Below are 17814 nucleotides of genomic sequence, written 5' to 3'. Positions count from 1 at the left end.
AATGCTAGGGCAGGAAACTCCTTGGGCCTCAGTTATGAAAAGTGACGCATCGCTGCGTGAAAACAGCGATGCGTCACTTTTACATTGCACCCTCCTTGCGACACTAATGATGCGTCATATTTACAGTATGACGCATCATGTCGCAAGGAGTTACTGTAGGCGCAAAAGTGACGCATTGCTGGAGTGTGTCACAAAAGTGACGCAACTCCAGCAATGTGTCCTTTCACATGGAGCAAGCCCCATGTGAAAGGGCCTGCGTCAGTCCTATGCCTGCTGTTAGGCAGGCGTAAGATTTTGACGCATTTCAGTCCTAGAAGTGGCGCAGTGAAATCTCATAGATTTCACTGCGTCACTTTCATTACCCTTTCTTGCGTCAATACGCCCCCCCTTGCATACATTATACCTGGCGCAGGTATAATGTGGCGCAGGGGTTTACAAAGTGACGCATCTACCTAGATGCGTCACTTTGTAAATATGGCGTAACAAGGCGCATTTTTTACATCACTGGTGCGTCACAAAAAGTGACGCACTGGCGGCGTAAAAGTGACGCACAGCCTCATAAATGAGGCCCCATGTGTTCATTTATACAAGTTGGGCTGCAGCATATAACATGGGCAAGCTATTTGTTTTTGTCTTTTCCACTTCCATCGTTAAAAATGTTCTTCTATATCAAAAAGCCCAAGCAAAAGCAAAAGTATTGAATTCATACTTCCCAAGTGATAACGAGTTCATGATATTGTTGAAGCTTGTTTGTCTCGTACCCTCCCATGTCCAGGTTACTGTGGGGCATATTTATGAAAATTGTGGCCCAGGGCAGCGCAGCAAGTCGCCTTGGTGGGCTGACCTGTGTCTCAGGAAAAGTGATGGAATGTACCATAATTGTCCTATATGGTACATTCCTGTCCTTACCCCTGTACTCGGCTCATTTCTGCAGCCTAGCACCATGGTGCAGGGATGCCTTTGTTGTAGGCAGGATTAGTTTTGTGCAGAAAGGGGCACTTTCCTGCTCAAAAACAATCTATAGAGAGGTTTTCCTGTTTCTATGCGTGCTGAAGACTGCAGCACACATAGAAAGAGGAAATAATGAGGAGAAATAAAGATATTTCTCCTCGTTACGCTTCACCTAGGAGGCGTATCTTTTTTGCGGATTCCCATGCTTACCAGCTTTGGTAAATCTGGTATAGTGCCACAAAACATGGGCTTTGCGTGGGAACACCCATGCAAAGCCCATGGAACGCCTCCTTTGCACAGAGTAATGTAAGGTAATGTAATGTAATGTAATGTAAGTATACTTGTAAAGCGCACTGTTACCTCGTTACGTGGTGTCCTGGCGCTGTATACCGCTGGGGAACCCGTCCTGGCTTTGTGAGAGGGCACCCCAAGGTGAAAACAGGCATCCCCGGCGTTGCTGGGGCCGTTGTGGAGATTAAGCAAGCTATTGCCCAGAGTTGCAGAGTGGGACCCATGGTTAGCGTAGGCACCTAAGCGAGAATTATCGAGTCCGCGGACATTGACCCAAGACCCTGCCGCGTCGGGATTTGAACCCTGGTCCCGGGCCGACCTCTGTTTCAGGGTGTGCCGCTTCTAACCAGTGAGCCACACTTCTCCACAGGTAGCGATATTCGTTCCATTACTCCATATTGTTTAACCAGCCACACCAAGTGGCTTTGAGTAGCTTCATAAATATGACTTACAGTGTTGTATGACACATGTACCACATAGCATGGTGCAAGCTTGACGCAAATCTCTGATAAATATGCCTGTGCGTCTTTTGCTTAAAGGTCGTGAGGTTGTTTTCCAATGACCTGCACTAACTGTGGTTCCTCAAACTGTTTCTAAAACTTGAGTAAGAAAGATTCAGGGGCATATTATAAACAAAGTGGTGAAGAGAGGCGTTAGCCATCTTGGCTTAACGCCTCTCTTCGCCACTTTGGAAACGCTAGGCTGCACCATATTACCAAGGATATGGTGCAGCCTAGCGTTTCCCACTGCGATGGCGGTAGGTTTTACAATTTATCGCCAGTGCAGACACCCTTGCACAAGAGTGCAAGGGTGTCTGCGAGCAGGGAGGTTTGTTTATGTACAGGAAGGAGTTCCTTCCCGCACATAAACAAACCTTAAATGCCATTTTATAACTTACATATGTGCTGCTTTATGCAGCACACATGTAAGTTACAGATCGGCATTTTTAAAAAGAGGTTTGTTTATGTACAGTAAGGGACACCTTCCTGTACATAAAGAAACCTTGGAGTTTTGCTTTTTCCATGTGTGCTGCACAAGGCAGCCCACATGAAAAAAGCAAAAACGAGGAAAAATGAAGCATTTCTCTTTGTTTCGCCACCTTAATGCCAGGGTTTTTCTGCTCTTAAATTTGGCGCTGCCACCTATTATTGCCAAGCTTGATAATAGGTGGCAGCGTCAACGTGAATGGGTGTTGCGGTGGAACGCCCACCGCAACACCCACTGCACGCCCCCTTTCACGATGAGTCTATCATGAAAGGGGCCCTATTACCAAAGCCGCGTTAAGTCAATAAACATGGCTTTAAGGCACGTTAATTGACTTAACGCTGCCTTGATAATAGGGATATGCAAATATCGCCGCGTTATCGGTAGAAAAATGCCGATAACGTGGCGATAAGGGGCTTGATAATACGCCCCTCAATTCCAACAATAGTACTATACTTAGCTCAGAAGCGTTGAATTGATGGTGGTGTGCTAAAGTGCATTGTTGAAGTAATTTGCTGAATACAATTCCTTGTTAAGAATACCTTTAAATTACTTTTTGTCAGCATGTCTTAGTTTAAACCGAAATGTTTGGATTATAGGCAAAGTTGGTTGTGACGTGCCGGTGAGGTACTCAAAAGACTGTTCTAAATAACTTGCTTGGGGCTTGATTTGGCCTGAAAATGATTCCAATCCGCATGTTAGTGATGGAAGATTGTTTGTCTTTATTATGATGAGAAGCGATGATATGGATTGGCTATCAAGTTATATGTATATTTGCATGCTGCGCACTGTAATGATGCTGCTTCTTAAGCATCACTTGAAGATGCAATTAGGATGTTCCTCTTACTTGCAACTTAACCCTTATGTATTTGTAGGACTGGGCAGTCTGCATAGCCTTTGAATCTAAATTCTAAATATGCCCACTGCTGTGGTGACGGATGAATTCCAGTACTTTGAGTTTACATAGTTAACCTCAAGCTTATTCCAACCCTGGTACATACAGAGTTTGTTTAGTAAGTTTATCAGTCTGACGCTGGTGGGAATTAAAAGTACTGTCTCATAGGCAAAATGCATTATAAACATTTGACACCCACACCCCATTTTAGGAGGGTAGACTCTAGGGTAGATTACTTACAGTTTGTTCAATCTCTGTCACATATATATTAAATAAAAGGGGTGCCAAAATACTTCCTTGATTGAGGCCTTTGTCTGTATGTATTCTATTGCTTAGTGACAGTATGTCGCCCAATTTAACTTTGGTCTAGTTGTTGCAATACAGTGTGCTTAATGTTTCAATAGTCAGCCAGGAATTGCCATTTCATTAATACTGCCCGTAGCAAGCTTGTCTATAGTATTGAATGCTTTCCTGAAATTGAGAAAATAAATATCTAGGTGACCTCACTTTTGCAGGAGATTTGTGTATCATTAAAGACAGGGGTGTTATGTACCCCAACCTAGGCCTGAGTAGCACACAACCTTTCACTTACATATGTCCTACCTTGCTTTGCATAACAGTTCTAGCACTGACCTTTTGCTCAGTAATGTGCTGAATAAATGTCGATTGGTTTCCTTGAAATTAGCCTCATTTACTATGCATGATGATTCTTAAAGATGTCCACTACACAAGATGTACATAACAGGATTAACACATTCTGTATGAAAGTCATGGTCATCTTCATCCAAGGGTGATAGAACTACTTTGCTTAGTTGCAGGCATTGATTTAGGCTCATTTACATAATTATGCTCACAACATATGGATTGTTGTAGGAATCCTGAGGCTATCTTTATGGTATAAAAGAACCATACCTTTCCTAGATAGACAGAGGAGACGCGTCCATGCTGACACAGACATTATGGTCCTAACCTACAGAACCTTCAACATACAGCGGTCTGACATCCCTTTCAGGATTTCCAGCTCAAGACCAAGACCTGGCACTTCGATTTCTCCCATCAGGTAATGGAGTTGCATCTTTCCTAGGGGATTCTTGGCTTTACACCCACACACATGCTACGTTCACATAGGTACACTTAGGTAGGGTCCGCATAGTAGGAGTACACTTGATTACTGTCATGATTATATGCCTGAATATATTTACTGTTAGCACCATGATAGAATTCTACATTCTATTTACTCTGTTGGTGCTTGTAATCTCTTACGTTATCTTCTCTCTATTGAGTGTTGCAACACATATGTTTTATAGTAGAATGACACTAGTTAAATAAATGCTTATTGAAAACGTCCACAACATTTATTCTGTGTATCTCTCTAAGACTGAGCATGAGTGACTGAGCGAAAAGTACTGTATTGTTTCCACGATCCCTGAAGGATCAAGGGTTGTCATGTTCAATGGTTTCCCGAAACTGTTTGCTCCTTGGTAAGGTGAGGGGGCTTATGGTGACACAGTCAGCTAGCTGGTCTAAAGGGCTGACATATCCTGCGGGGGTGTCCAGAATCAGTCTAGACACCAATCCCTTAGTTTATGTTGCAAAACGCGCAGATCCTATGTATTTCTCTGAACTACATACCAGGGCCAACAGTATTATCAGAAGTTCCACAATCCCCCAAAGGCCAGTTTGAAACAATGGAAACAGTTACATGATAGCAACATCCAGAAGAGCTATGAATCTGTAATTTAAGCAATCAAGTTTGCATCCTTGTTTGTGTACTGCATACAAGAGTAATCCTTGTCATTATTCTGGGGCATGCACTATTATTAAAGCAGGTCTTGAATACATTGTTAAAAGTTTCTAGCCAATAGCTTGGTTTGGTTTTATAAATTGATGCCGGCAGTCCGTTTATCTTGGGTTGGAATCATGCTGATTTTCTTTATTGCTGCAGGAATTCATTCATAGCTGCTCCTCCTCCCTCCACACCTTCTTAATGCAGGACGCTGTGCGGCTGCACCGTTGGCGCGCCGGAGGCGCACCAGAGGCAAGCTCGTCTGCACCCATCCACGCCTGGACCGCGACCCGAGCCAGAAACCCTGGACCCCGCGCACCCCACCACATTATACCCAGCCTCAGCTACGACGCCAACTCTCTCCACGCTCTCAACACCGGCCAAGACCAACGCTGCAACCAGGCTGCCCCGAAACTCACCCACGGACCGTTTTCCTGCCGCAGCTGCAGCTTCACCTGCGACAGAACCACCAAACCATCAAGGAACAAACCCAACTACCACCGCTGCATACTCCTCAACACCTGCTCCGCACGCAGACACGCCATCGAGCTCTGGGACCTGCTCGACGCCACTGCCCCAGACGTAGCCTTCTTGATCGAGACGTGGTGGAACGACTCCTCTGCACCAGACATTGCCATTGCCATCCCAGACGGCTACAAGATCACCCGCAGTGACCGCGCCAATGGCATCGGAGGAGGAATTGCCATCGTCCACAGGTGCACCCTCAAGGTCACCACCCGTGCAGACGACACCCTCAACACCGCCGAACACCTGCACTTCCGGATCCACACCAACCCCAACACCACCCTCAGAGGAACACTCGTCTACAGACCCCCCCGGACCCTGGGCCCAGTTCAGCGACTCCATCGCTGACCTCGCCAGCACCCACGCACTCGCCTCCACGGACTACATCCTCCTCGGGGACCTGAACTTCCACCTCGAGAACAACAATGACAACTCCACCACGCTGATCGGCAACCTAGCCAACTTTGGCCTCAGACAACTCATCACTGCACCCACCCACGTCACCGGCCACACGCTGGTTGCCGTCTTCTCCACAAGCACCCACGTTGCCTTCGACCACACCACCGAACCCCACTGGACCGGCCACTGCTGCATTCACTTCACCTTCAAAAAACCAAGCACGCACCACCGCACCCAACTGCTGCCTTGCCGTGGCTGGAGCAAAGTCACCGAAGACCAGCTGCTCACCACCCTCTCCAAGAACCCTCCCACCGACCCCACCAACCCAGACGCCGCAGCCCGCAACCTCAGACAGTGGATCGACGCCTGTGCCAACACCCTTGTTCCACTGAAGAAACCCTCCAACAGCCACGCCAGCAAGAGAGCCACCTGGTTCACCGACAAGCTCCTAGCCTCCAAGCGCACATGCCGGAAACTGGAGAAGAAATGGCTCCACGAACGTACATCGGACAACCACGCAGCCCACAAGGACACCACCACCTCGTCAGATCAGCCAAGAGGTCCTCCTTCAAAGTCCGCCTGTATAACAATGCACACAACAGCAAAGAGCTCTTCCGCATCGTTAAAGAACTATCCAACCCCAGCGCCAACACCAACGACATCCCGCCCTCACAGGAAATGTGCGACTCACTGGCCATTTTCTTCCACCGCAAGATTGCTGACATCCACGACAGTTTCAACACCACGACTGACCCGACCATGCCAGACTCCACCCCTCCTTCGAACACCAACAACGCCAACGGTCTTACTTCCTGGTCCAACGTCAGCGACGACGAGACACGCAAGGTCATGAACTCCATCCACTCAGGATCTCCGACAGACCCATGCCCACACCACATATTCAACAAGGCAGACGCAGGCATCGCCCCCCAACTACGGAAGGTCATCAACTTCTCCTTCGAAAACAGTGACATTCCCGGAAAGCTGTAAGCACGCTGAAATCAACGCCCTCCTCAAGAAGCCCAAGGCGGACCCCAAGGACCTCAAGAACTTCCGGCCCATCACCCTGCTCCCGTTCCCGGCGAAGGTCATCGAGAAAATCGTCAACATGCAACTGACCCTCCACCTCCAAGACAACAACATCCTGGACCTGTCCCAATCCGGATTCAGACAAAACCACAGCACCAAGACTGCCCTCATCGCCGCCACAGACGACATCAGGCACCAATTAGACAACGACGAAACATCAGCCTTCATCCTCCTGGACCTCTCGGCCGCCTTCGACACGGTCTGCCATGGCACTCTAAAAACACGCCGCCAAGAAGCTGGTATTTAAGAGAAGGCCCTGGACTGGACCACATCCTTCCTCTCCGGCAGATCACAGAGCGTCCGCCTCCCACTCTTCCGATCCGAGACCACCGACATCATCTGCGGCGCCCCCCAGGGCTCCTCCCTCAGCCCAACGCTGTTCAACATCTACATGGCCCCCCTCGCACAAGTGGCCCGCCACCACAATCTCAACATCATCTCCTATGCCGACGACACTCAGCTCATCCTCTCCCTCACCAAGGACCCACGCACCACCATAACCAACCTCCACGAGGGAATGAAGGCCATCGCCGACTGGATGAGGAGCAGCTGACTGAAACTGAACTCGGACAAGAAAGAGGTCCTCATCCTCGGACCCAACCCCTCGGCCTGGGACGACCTTTGGTGGCTGACCATTCTTGGGACAGCACCGACACCCACTGACCACGCACGCAATCTAGGATTCATCCTTGACTCCTCCCTCTCCATGTCCAATCAGGTCAACGCCGTCTCCTCCTCCTGCTACAACACCCTCCGCACGCTTCGCAGGATCTACAAGTGGATCCTGACCGAAACAAGAAGAACAGTGACACAGGCCCTCGTCAGCAGCAGGCTGGACTACGGCAACGCACTCTATGCCGGAATCCCAGCCAAACACCTACGACGACTACAGCGCATCCAAAATGCCTCCGCCCGACTGATCGTCAACGTCCCCCGCCGCAGCCACATCACCATCCACCTGACAAACCTACACTGGCTCCCCGTCGACAAGAGGATCACTTTCAAACTCCTCACCCACGCACACAAAGCACTCCACAACACCGGACCAGCCTACCTGAACAGCAGACTCAGCTTCCACACCCCCACCCACCAGCTCTGCTCCGCCAGCCTCGCCCTCGCTGCCGTCCCCCGCATCCAACGAACAACTTCCTGCAGCAGATCCTTCTCCTACCTCGCTGCCAAGACCTGGAACACCCTACCTACCCACCTACGGCAGATCGAAGACCTACTCGCCTTCAGAAGACTCCTCAAGACCTGGCTCTTCAAGCTGTAGCAAACCCCCCCCCTCTCAGGGCCTTGAGACCCTCATGGGTGAGTAGCGCGCTTTACAAATACCATGATTGATTGATTGATTGACAGAATACCCAATGAGATGGAGTACATTCTATACTTTGTAAATTTTGTTTTTAATTATATCAACCTTTTTCAGTTGGAAGGGAAACTGGTCTTGGTTTTGAAGAGGGGGTAAATAATTCCACAGCTGTTGCTCTTTAGACATACAGTGACTTGACATATGCGATCCAAGTGGTACAGTTATTATTATTCCCTGTGGCAATGCCACTAATGCTGTTGATTTTGTTCACAGCAAGACAAAATTCTTTAGAATTTTGAAAAAAGCTGGCTCTGTATAAGGTTAGCCACTGATTGTTTTTTCTAGCTTTTTTAGCTTCTCTTAATAATGTCTTGTAGTTCCACTGTAGTGTTTTAGTTTTTTTTATAGTGTCTTCAGTGTTGTCCGTAAAATTAGAAAGTCTAATTTGTCTTGCTACTTTTCTTTTTTCCTGCCTTAACATCTTGGTAAATCATCGGTTATGAAGCCCATAGTTAGCCTTCAGCAGGGCACGCTCTATCTGCATACTCCATTTTTTGAGTCATGTGGCACCACGTTTATTGAGGTGTCTTTCATAAATCAGAAAGGTTGGAGGCAATATTTCTGATACAATTTTCAAATTTTGCAATGATAGAGGTGCTCAATTTTATTCTCTTGGCTTTTTGCAGCCCTTCCTTATTTCTAATGGCCATTGAGTGTGAAATCAAATACTTGTTTAGTCTTGGAGTAATTGATGGTGGTCATTCTCTAGATGACGGCCAATCATAAATGTTTGGAAAAGATTCACCATTTCGATTAAGGGGAATCTATAATCTAAATTAGCAATGTGAGTTCAGCAGATTGGATTGCCTGTTGGAAATAAGCATTGAGTACCCACAAATGTCTATGATAAAGTAAATTGAGCAAAAGTGTGCCAAATACATCTCGTCCCTGAGGGAAAATTGCTTGCTCCTGTGTACTCTAAATGTTGTCTTCTTCTTGTAACAATGCCTGTTGGATAGCATTATATTTAAATTAAAATCTCACATTGATATAATGCCATAGATGTCTTGGTAGGATACACATATTGTTAAATAGTTGATTAACTTAGTGACATTTGACTGTTGGTGTCCTACTCCGAGGTGGAGATATATTTTTAGAATATGCTATTCTGACAATTCCAATATTTTCCTTGGTAGTTTTAATTTGCCTGATGATGGTCATGGAATCCCTGTATCCACATTTTTTGTAGATAGTCATAATTGTGTTGCAGCAAGGAATGCTAGGTCCTCACTTGGGCTGCTCATTGGCAAAACCTTAAATACTGGATTGTGAAAATATTTCATAGCCAGGAAGCATTAGGGTCACCTATCTTCCAAGTTTCTTGTACACTTACAATGTCAAAACTGGGAATATAAATTTTCGCATCGAGTTGCATCTGAAGTTGGACGCATCCTGCTGCATAATCTTAATGAATCAGGCTACTCCTTACAAATTTTACAAAGTACATAAATCGCAATAATAAAATCTTAAAAAGCACAAGTGGTTTGAGCGACAGGCACTCACGTTCAGGCCATTCGTGGTAAAGGTTTAATGCAAATGGACCGCAATTACCCAATGTAGTGTAATTTCAGGAGTTTTGCACAAATGTGTGACAATAAATTTCCAAAGCTACATGAAATACACTAGTGTAATTTAAAATGTTGCCCAAGCCTAATTTTTGGGTTTGATTGTCGATATCATGATACCAAATCAGCAAATATAGTAGTGATTCTAACTTGCTTTCACTCATCAGAGTTAGCTTAGTTGATTCCTGGGCCTCTTCATGTGAGGGTTGAATAAATACAAGATTGATTATTGATATGTTAGTAAATACTTGCTCCTGTTCTAATTCCTGTAGCTGTTTTAGAAAGTTACTGCAAGTTAAGTATTCATGCTTCTCCTTTGAAGTGTATTGGGAATTGACAGTATAGTCAGATTATTTTGGAAGATTTGTTAATACTACTTGTTTATCTCAATTGGTAATAGATAATTTTCCATCAATTGGCTGTTTAATATATTTTGATATAATTCTTTTATCTATCATTGTGGTACTGCAATTGGAAATATTCTTTCTTGAACACTCCTGGTATACATTTATTTTATTAACAGGTTTGTTAAACTAATGATGATATCTTGATTTGTGTGAGCGTGCACAAACTGTATTATCTGATTTCCTGTAACTTCAGTAAAACAAAACTTTTGTTGCTCAGGTATGAAATCTTTAGCTAAAACAATGCTACTATCCTGGTTCATGGGAGCTAGATCACAATGGGTTGGCTGATTAGGTTTGGCTTTGAGATAGTTGGATATAACTTGCATTGGACAATCATTTTAGTATCCATTTAGGGATTCTTTTAATTTGTATATTTTGTAACTAAATTGTGTGTACTTTGGAGTGAACATTAACATTTGATTTCACTATATTTATTGTGACTTTTGCAGTATAGGATTGAGAGAGATGTGTTGGTGCATCTATATCCATTTTTAGTGATTCACAAACAATTGATGTTATATCAACATTCTTGATTTCTGTTTAAGGTGACAATAGGGTACTTTTAATTTGTTCCTCAACAGTATCTATTTTCCTATTCAAGGAATTATTTTGTCTGGTATTTTGTTTGAATTTGCAATGTTTGAAGATGCTTTAGACATCCTATTCTGTAATGCAAGTGTCGTCTACATCTTCTGAGATAGCTCCTCTGTCTTCAATGGTATTTCTCTTTCAGTGGCTTTTCCTCAATCTTTTCAGATTATGTTCAGAAACATATGCTACTTATCCAGCTTGACCGACTTGAATCAGAATTTGCTCCAGAATATTTACCCCAGGGCTTATGATTCTATGTTTGAGACTTAATTGCTCTCATTAGAACTGGCTTAAGTATTCATAGTTTGTGCATTCATTTCATTATTGATGTTTCCAAAAACGTTAGGTGATTGTAATGACTCTATAGTAGTATTCGCATATATATGGACTTCAGCAATTGTTTGAATTGATTGTGATTGAAATTCTGGCCTCAGTGTCACACTGTTACTCACTTGATGCTCACTTCTTATTTGTCCCAAGCTGACTTTTTCAAATCATCTACTATTGATTGCAGTAATATTGCTAGATGTGATAATCAGTCAAGAATAGTGGAGTACTAGATTAGGTAATTTTTGTTGGCTCCTGACCCCGATTTATCTGGGTCCTCAGATCACTCATTTTGTAATCAATCACTGCAAACAAACTCCATTTTATTCATGATGTTCAACTGTTTATCCACAGTGAAAGTTTTTTTCAACATAGCTGATATCACTGCTGTTGTCACTTCAAATCACATGACAGATTAATTAGCTTTAACCTACCCTGTACTGTTGTATAGACCATTCATTCCCAATGCTCAGTTGACTGATTATGTAGGTTGGCTTCCAATAGGTGCTCATAAGGAGCATGCAAAAAAGCCTGCTGTTTCCCAGTTAGAACCCTTTCAGTATTTGGTTTTATTAATTTCTCTTTTTTCAGTTGGCCCAAGTGTTGTACACCTAATAATTAATCAGTAAAACTGTGCACATGTTGGACAACATAAACTTCAAAACTGTGCAAGACATATTCTATGCACATCATAAGGATATGCTGGCTTTAGTCCTGCTAGCTCATAGTGCACCATCTGTACCCCTAACCAGGTAAAGTAACAGGTGGAATATGCAAACCTCAGAACATGACAACCCTGACTTCCCATGGAAATCTTGGAAACAGATCGAGAGCCTTTTTTTTTGGTTACTCATGCATACTCAAAGAGATACACAAGAAAGACACAACATGGGGCTTCCATATTTATTGAAGTATTGTCATTCTTCTGTATAATATGTGTGCTGCAATAATCAATAGAAGGAAACAGAACAGCATTATCAGCATTATGAGAAGGGTAAGAAGATAAACAATTAAACCCTTGTGCTGTTACAGAGAATGTATGCTTGCAGTACAGTTATATTGTGCACTCCTGCCTAGTCTTGGTAGAGAGCTGGACTTCATCCGTAACAGGAGGTTAACAGGAATCAGCTGGGCTGGAATTCTGGCATGGGGTGACCTCATTAATGCCAGCAAAATGCTCATTTAACTAAACAAAGGAGTGATATTGTTTATATAATAAACATCACCCATGTTGCCATGCCGAAGTCCCAGTCAGGCTGTCATTATTGATTTCATCTTGACAAAGCTGTCACAGAACGAACAATAATAAATAACATAATTTTGCGCAGTAAACTTTAACTTTCATATAGAATGTTCAAGGCTGTGATAAAATGCCCACAAAGATGTGTCAATGTAAGAAAAGCTTATTTCATGGACAATTATCCATACATGCACCCAAGCAAAAGTGTGTCAAGTCACAGCATTCAAGAAAAGATATCAAGTTTATAAGTGAGCATGGTAAATGGTGGTGTTCTGGCCCGGGCCTTAGGTGACCACATGACACAAGCGTTGTAAGATCAAGGCTTAGTCTTACAGTTTCATTTGATGGGCTGGAATGATTCGCTGGAATTTTCTTCCCATATAACTACTGTTAAAGGTTTATCAAAAGCTTTTTGATGTTATGCTGTCACCTGTTTAATTTAAATTTGAACCAAGATGAAGGGTGTCACTGCTATCGTAAGCATGTTTACAGCCTGCCATATTACAGTGGCGGGCAGATGGTTTGTGGCCGGAAAGCCCGACAGCCATGCATCCGACATGATCAAGGAGCCTGTTGGTGTGTCGGACCCCGCCATAATCCCTACAATGGTGACGGTGCCTGCCAGGCACCTCCATAGGGATTATGAGGTCCCTCCCCTCCATCGGTTTCATCGCGGTTTACCCACCATGAAAAGGCTGGCGGAAAGATACATTAGGTGCCCGTAAATAAAATGTAAATGTCGGAATTTGTAAAGCGCACAGCTACCTCCACCGGAGGTGTCCCGGCGCTGTCCGTATACCGCTTAGGAACCCTTCCTGGCTTTCCTGGGAAATGTCCACTCCTGGGCACCCCCCAGGTGCAGCCAGGCATCCCAGCGCTTTTGGGGCCGTTGTGGAGACTAAGCAAGCTATTGCCCAGAGTTGCAGCGTGGGACCCATGATCAGAACAGGCACTGAGGCGAGAATATCCAGTCAGGGGAATTAATGAGCCGGAGACCCGCCGAGGCGGGAATCGAACCCTGGTCCCTGGCCAGAGCTCTGCATCAAGGTCTGCCCGATCTAACCATTGAGCCACACTTCTCCACCGTAGAGGGTCCCCCTTCCGCCCTTCCCCCGGCCCTTAGTTTTGGGTTATGGAGGGCATCTATAGTGCCCCCCTACATATCCCCGCACCATATGGCAGGCACCACACAGTGCCTGCCACGTAGTGCAGGGATATGTGTCATGTCAATTTTTGTACTGCGGTGTGTGCTGCAACATGCAGCACCCACAGCAATACAAAACATAGACATTTCGACCGCCTTGGAGGCTGTTAGATTGTAATTTCATTGGCAGGACCGCCAACAGCAAATTGGGTGGTCCGGTCTCCAATGTGATAATGAGGCCTTTAGTCGCAAGACAAAGAATGTAGGTTTTTGTTGATTTTACAGTTGTTAGAAGGAACTCTTTAAATAGTGCTTCACATAACTTTTTTTGTTAGTTATGTCCCTCTGTGATTGCTTTTGTTTACTTTGTGCAGTTGGGTTTTGGGTAGTTCCATTTATTTTAGGTGGTTGATTGGTGTTTGGTGCAGGTGTGCACCAAGCAGGTTTCTTTGAAACTGTTGTTTTGATGGTGATCAGGAGATATAATGAACGTTCCTATTTGAATTGATAATACCTCTATTTTAAAGGTTGGTTACCACTTCTGTTTCATATATGCTTAGTTGCTCATATTTGATTGTGTGTAATGTTTGAGTCCTGTTGTAAATTCTTTCTGCACTTTATGATTAAATATATTTAAGTAGTCGACTTGCACTGTCTTGAATTATGTCTTAAAATATAAATGCAGTAACAGTAGAATGCAAGGAGGTTGCCAGACACAATATGCAGTTGGGGTTTGGGAGTAAGTCAGGTCTATATTGATGATGCACATCTATTTTCAGTACACAATTAGTCTAGCTGCCAAAATTGTCATGTCATAGTCTTTCTCTCCTTCACATAAAGGGTCTAAAAATAATCACAATTCCTACCCCTACTCTCAAACCCCCCCCATTCGATATCACACCTGTCAGTTTGGAATCTCCCAGCCGGGTCAAATGGTATGATATCGTGTGACCTTTTACCTCCATGATATCACAGAAAAGTGATTTTGTATGGCAAAGAGGGCACTTTTAGTCTTCTCTTGCAATTATTTTGGGTGAATTTTTTTTAACAGTAACAATATCTTGTAGCCTGATCTCATATTTGAAATCATCAAAGTTGTGCCCCAATTGAGGGGTGGCGAGTGGGAGGCAAAGTTTGCCACTGTCATCCTAATATTTTGGATCTCTTGTTTTGCACATAAACACATGAAAATGCACTAGTTTTGAGAAAGTGAGCAATGATCATCAATATGAAAGGTGGTATCTGCAGCAGAATTACTCATTGTATGCCAGCACCACCGGTAGAAGAGGTAAGGCAGAAGTCATAAGATATAACTGTCATGTAGCTATTACATATCTTTATACCGTGTTAAGTTAGCATAGGCTCATTGGAGGTTTAAACACCATTTTTCCTTTTTGCAACTTCTGCACACGACACTTAATTGTTGATTTAGCTTTCACCCTAGTAAATCGTTGTGGTTTACATGAGAATAATATGTTATTACTCTGATATCAGCTTTGCTTAATAAACTATGTCTGTACAGAGAGTGCTGAAGTTTCAGGAACAACACGATACAGATTTGTTATGAGGTCTGATCTTCACGGCTTCATAGACATAACATAAGTGCAGCTTCTGCCAACTTTGGGCTTGAGGCTGGTTTTATATTGCTTTGCTTGAGGCACAATAACACACTTGATGCGGTTCACATGAAGAGAGAGCTGGTGTATGCTGATGTGATTCCTTCATGCTAGGACACTAAGGTATGGGCCCGCCCTAATACAACCCAAAGAGACCTTCTTAGCTAATAATATAATATGTATGTTAGGGAGGGTGAGATATAAGTGTTGTTAACTCTTATTCATTTACAGCATGTTATCCTGCTGTCACCGTTCGCTGTTTATGTACTAGTAACTATGCTGGTAACTTTGCTATTGATAATATGTTCACTTGTATTATCTAAGATACTGCGCCTGAGAAGACGGCATTAGTAAATAAACATTTCAAATGCACATGTGTTCTTCTTTACTCCATGTTCTGGTTTGTAATGATAGTATAACGAAAGAGTGTTCATGAGTTCCACGTATCCTGAGGTACTGTAAGTTCATGTTCTGGTTTGTCTAAACATTGGGAGTTTGTTATGACCAATGAGACACTGTAGCTAGCTCGGTAAGGGGTTTGTTGGGTACTTAGGTGAGTTTTGGGTCACCCTAATTCTCTGAGGTTCCAATCCTCTGTGCACAGTTCTGTGTGAGAACAGAAACCCTGCGACATGGCGCCCAACGTTTTCGGTGGTCTTATATCATGACACTCGAGTAGTATATCGTTCGAACCTTAACCCCTTCACATCCGTTTCCGGAAAACGGGGTGTCGGTGAAACCTACCTATTTATGGTAATAGGTCTTTTTCAAGCTTGATTCTTTCTAAAACGGTTTCTTTGAATTACTACCCAGTTGTGTTACAAAGTATTCTTTGTTTTTCCGTAATTCCAGTGTTATCATGGCGGCGGTGGCAATTGCGCAACATAGTCGCGTAGCGGTGCGCACACATCTACAGACGTACCAAGTCCCGGTGGATGGGATGGCTGTGATTTTAGTGGTGTGTGCTGATCCGGCATTCCCTTTTGAATTGTTTTACTCTTGGGTTACGTTTCCGGCTGTGGACGCAACTTCTGGTTTGTTCCACTCCTACACGGCCTCCCCTGTACCGGCTGAGTATACACCGTACAGGGCACTGGAAATACCTATTGATCATTGGCAGCATCGAGTTTGGTTTGATGGCGCCCTCCCCCACTCTTTGTCCGCTGCGAGGTTAGGTCCACTCTCAATTCCAGGTACTAACTGGCCTGCGTTGGGTGGTTTTACCCCGCACCCGAATCACGGGGCTTGTACCCTTGCAGAAATTTGAAGGCTACATGTAGTCTCAATTTCCGTGATTCGAGCTTTAGTGCAATACATAGGTCGACATCTCCCGGGTGGTCCCCAGGGGGGTGCGGCCGTTCCAACGGAACGTGGAGGTTTACGGCTCAATCCAGTTATGGTAAATTCGGTTTTTGGTCAACGCCCTGATAATAAAGATGATTTTCCTTTTTGGCTGGCCGAGAAATTTGACCAACTGGAAGCCGTGTTTCCCAATTCTACTCCTGCTGATAAACATAGAATGTTGACGATTACTTTACCTAAGGATATCACTCCCGAACTCGTTGACTGTGAAAGTTGGGGTAAAACTTTTGCGGCTGTTTATGCGAGGTGTTTCGGCACCCCATCTATGGCTGTACTGCCTACGATCATAAAACGTGTTCAGGATGATCACGGTCCAGAGGCAGCGGTTGAATTGGGTATGCGCCTGTGTGGTTCTTTTGAGATTGTAAGTGATCTCATACTCTCCAACATCAAGGGAGATGCTGTGAACTTCCAGGTTTTTAATGCACTGGCGGCGTTACCCGATGCCAAAAAGCCCCGCCAGTTGGCGAAGATTGTGGTGGCCGCTTATAAAACTATCGGTCGCACAAGTAAGGGTTTGAAGTACTTCGCGGTTAAGGAGAAGAAACAACCACAAGTGCAATCTGCTGCGGCAGATGTACAACCAAAGTCCAAAAAACAGAATTGGCCTCAGAAACAGGGGAAGCAACAACAGCAAACTCAGGAATCTTATCCTGCGTCACAGGTCCCTGCGCCGGCTGAGAAAGTTTATGATTTGCGCGATCGCGCGATGATTAAATCTCCTGATCGATTTTAGGTTTCTGATCAACGCTCTCCTCGTTCCTTTCAGGACTCATCGGCCCCGAAGACCGATGGAGGAGGAGGCGGACGGGGACGTGGTGGCCAACAAGGACGTGGCCAGCCCCGCCAGACAGAAGGCGCATGGAAGAAGGAGGATGCTACGCCAAAGAGACCGCAGTTTGCGAAAAAGAAAGTCGCAGCCTTAACAGCGCATCGATATGCCACAGATAGTGAGAACGCGGCTTCGGAATCTGACGTGGGCTCTGACCTTGCTGGACAGCGCGGCGGAGATAACCATAGTCAGAGAGACGCTGCGTCCACTACTGAGGGTGACAGCGACTGATGTCTACGTTGTGATAGAAACAGCGGATACGAGACTTGCTCCCCCTGAAAGACTTTATGAAATTGTCCTGTTAATTGAAGGTGACATACAGCGTACCGTAAAAGGGGTATTTTGGGAAAATCTGTCTTCTACGTATGATATTTTGCTTTCGGAGGCTGACTGGCCCCCACCTTTTGTGCTCGCGGCGCCGCGAGGAGAGGAGGTAAT

This window comes from Lissotriton helveticus, chromosome 6 (assembly GCF_964261635.1).
Source record: "Lissotriton helveticus chromosome 6, aLisHel1.1, whole genome shotgun sequence".
NCBI lineage: Eukaryota > Metazoa > Chordata > Amphibia > Caudata > Salamandridae > Lissotriton > Lissotriton helveticus.
The sequence above is the reverse complement of the archived record's forward strand: the minus strand, read 5'-3'. Positions refer to the sequence as shown.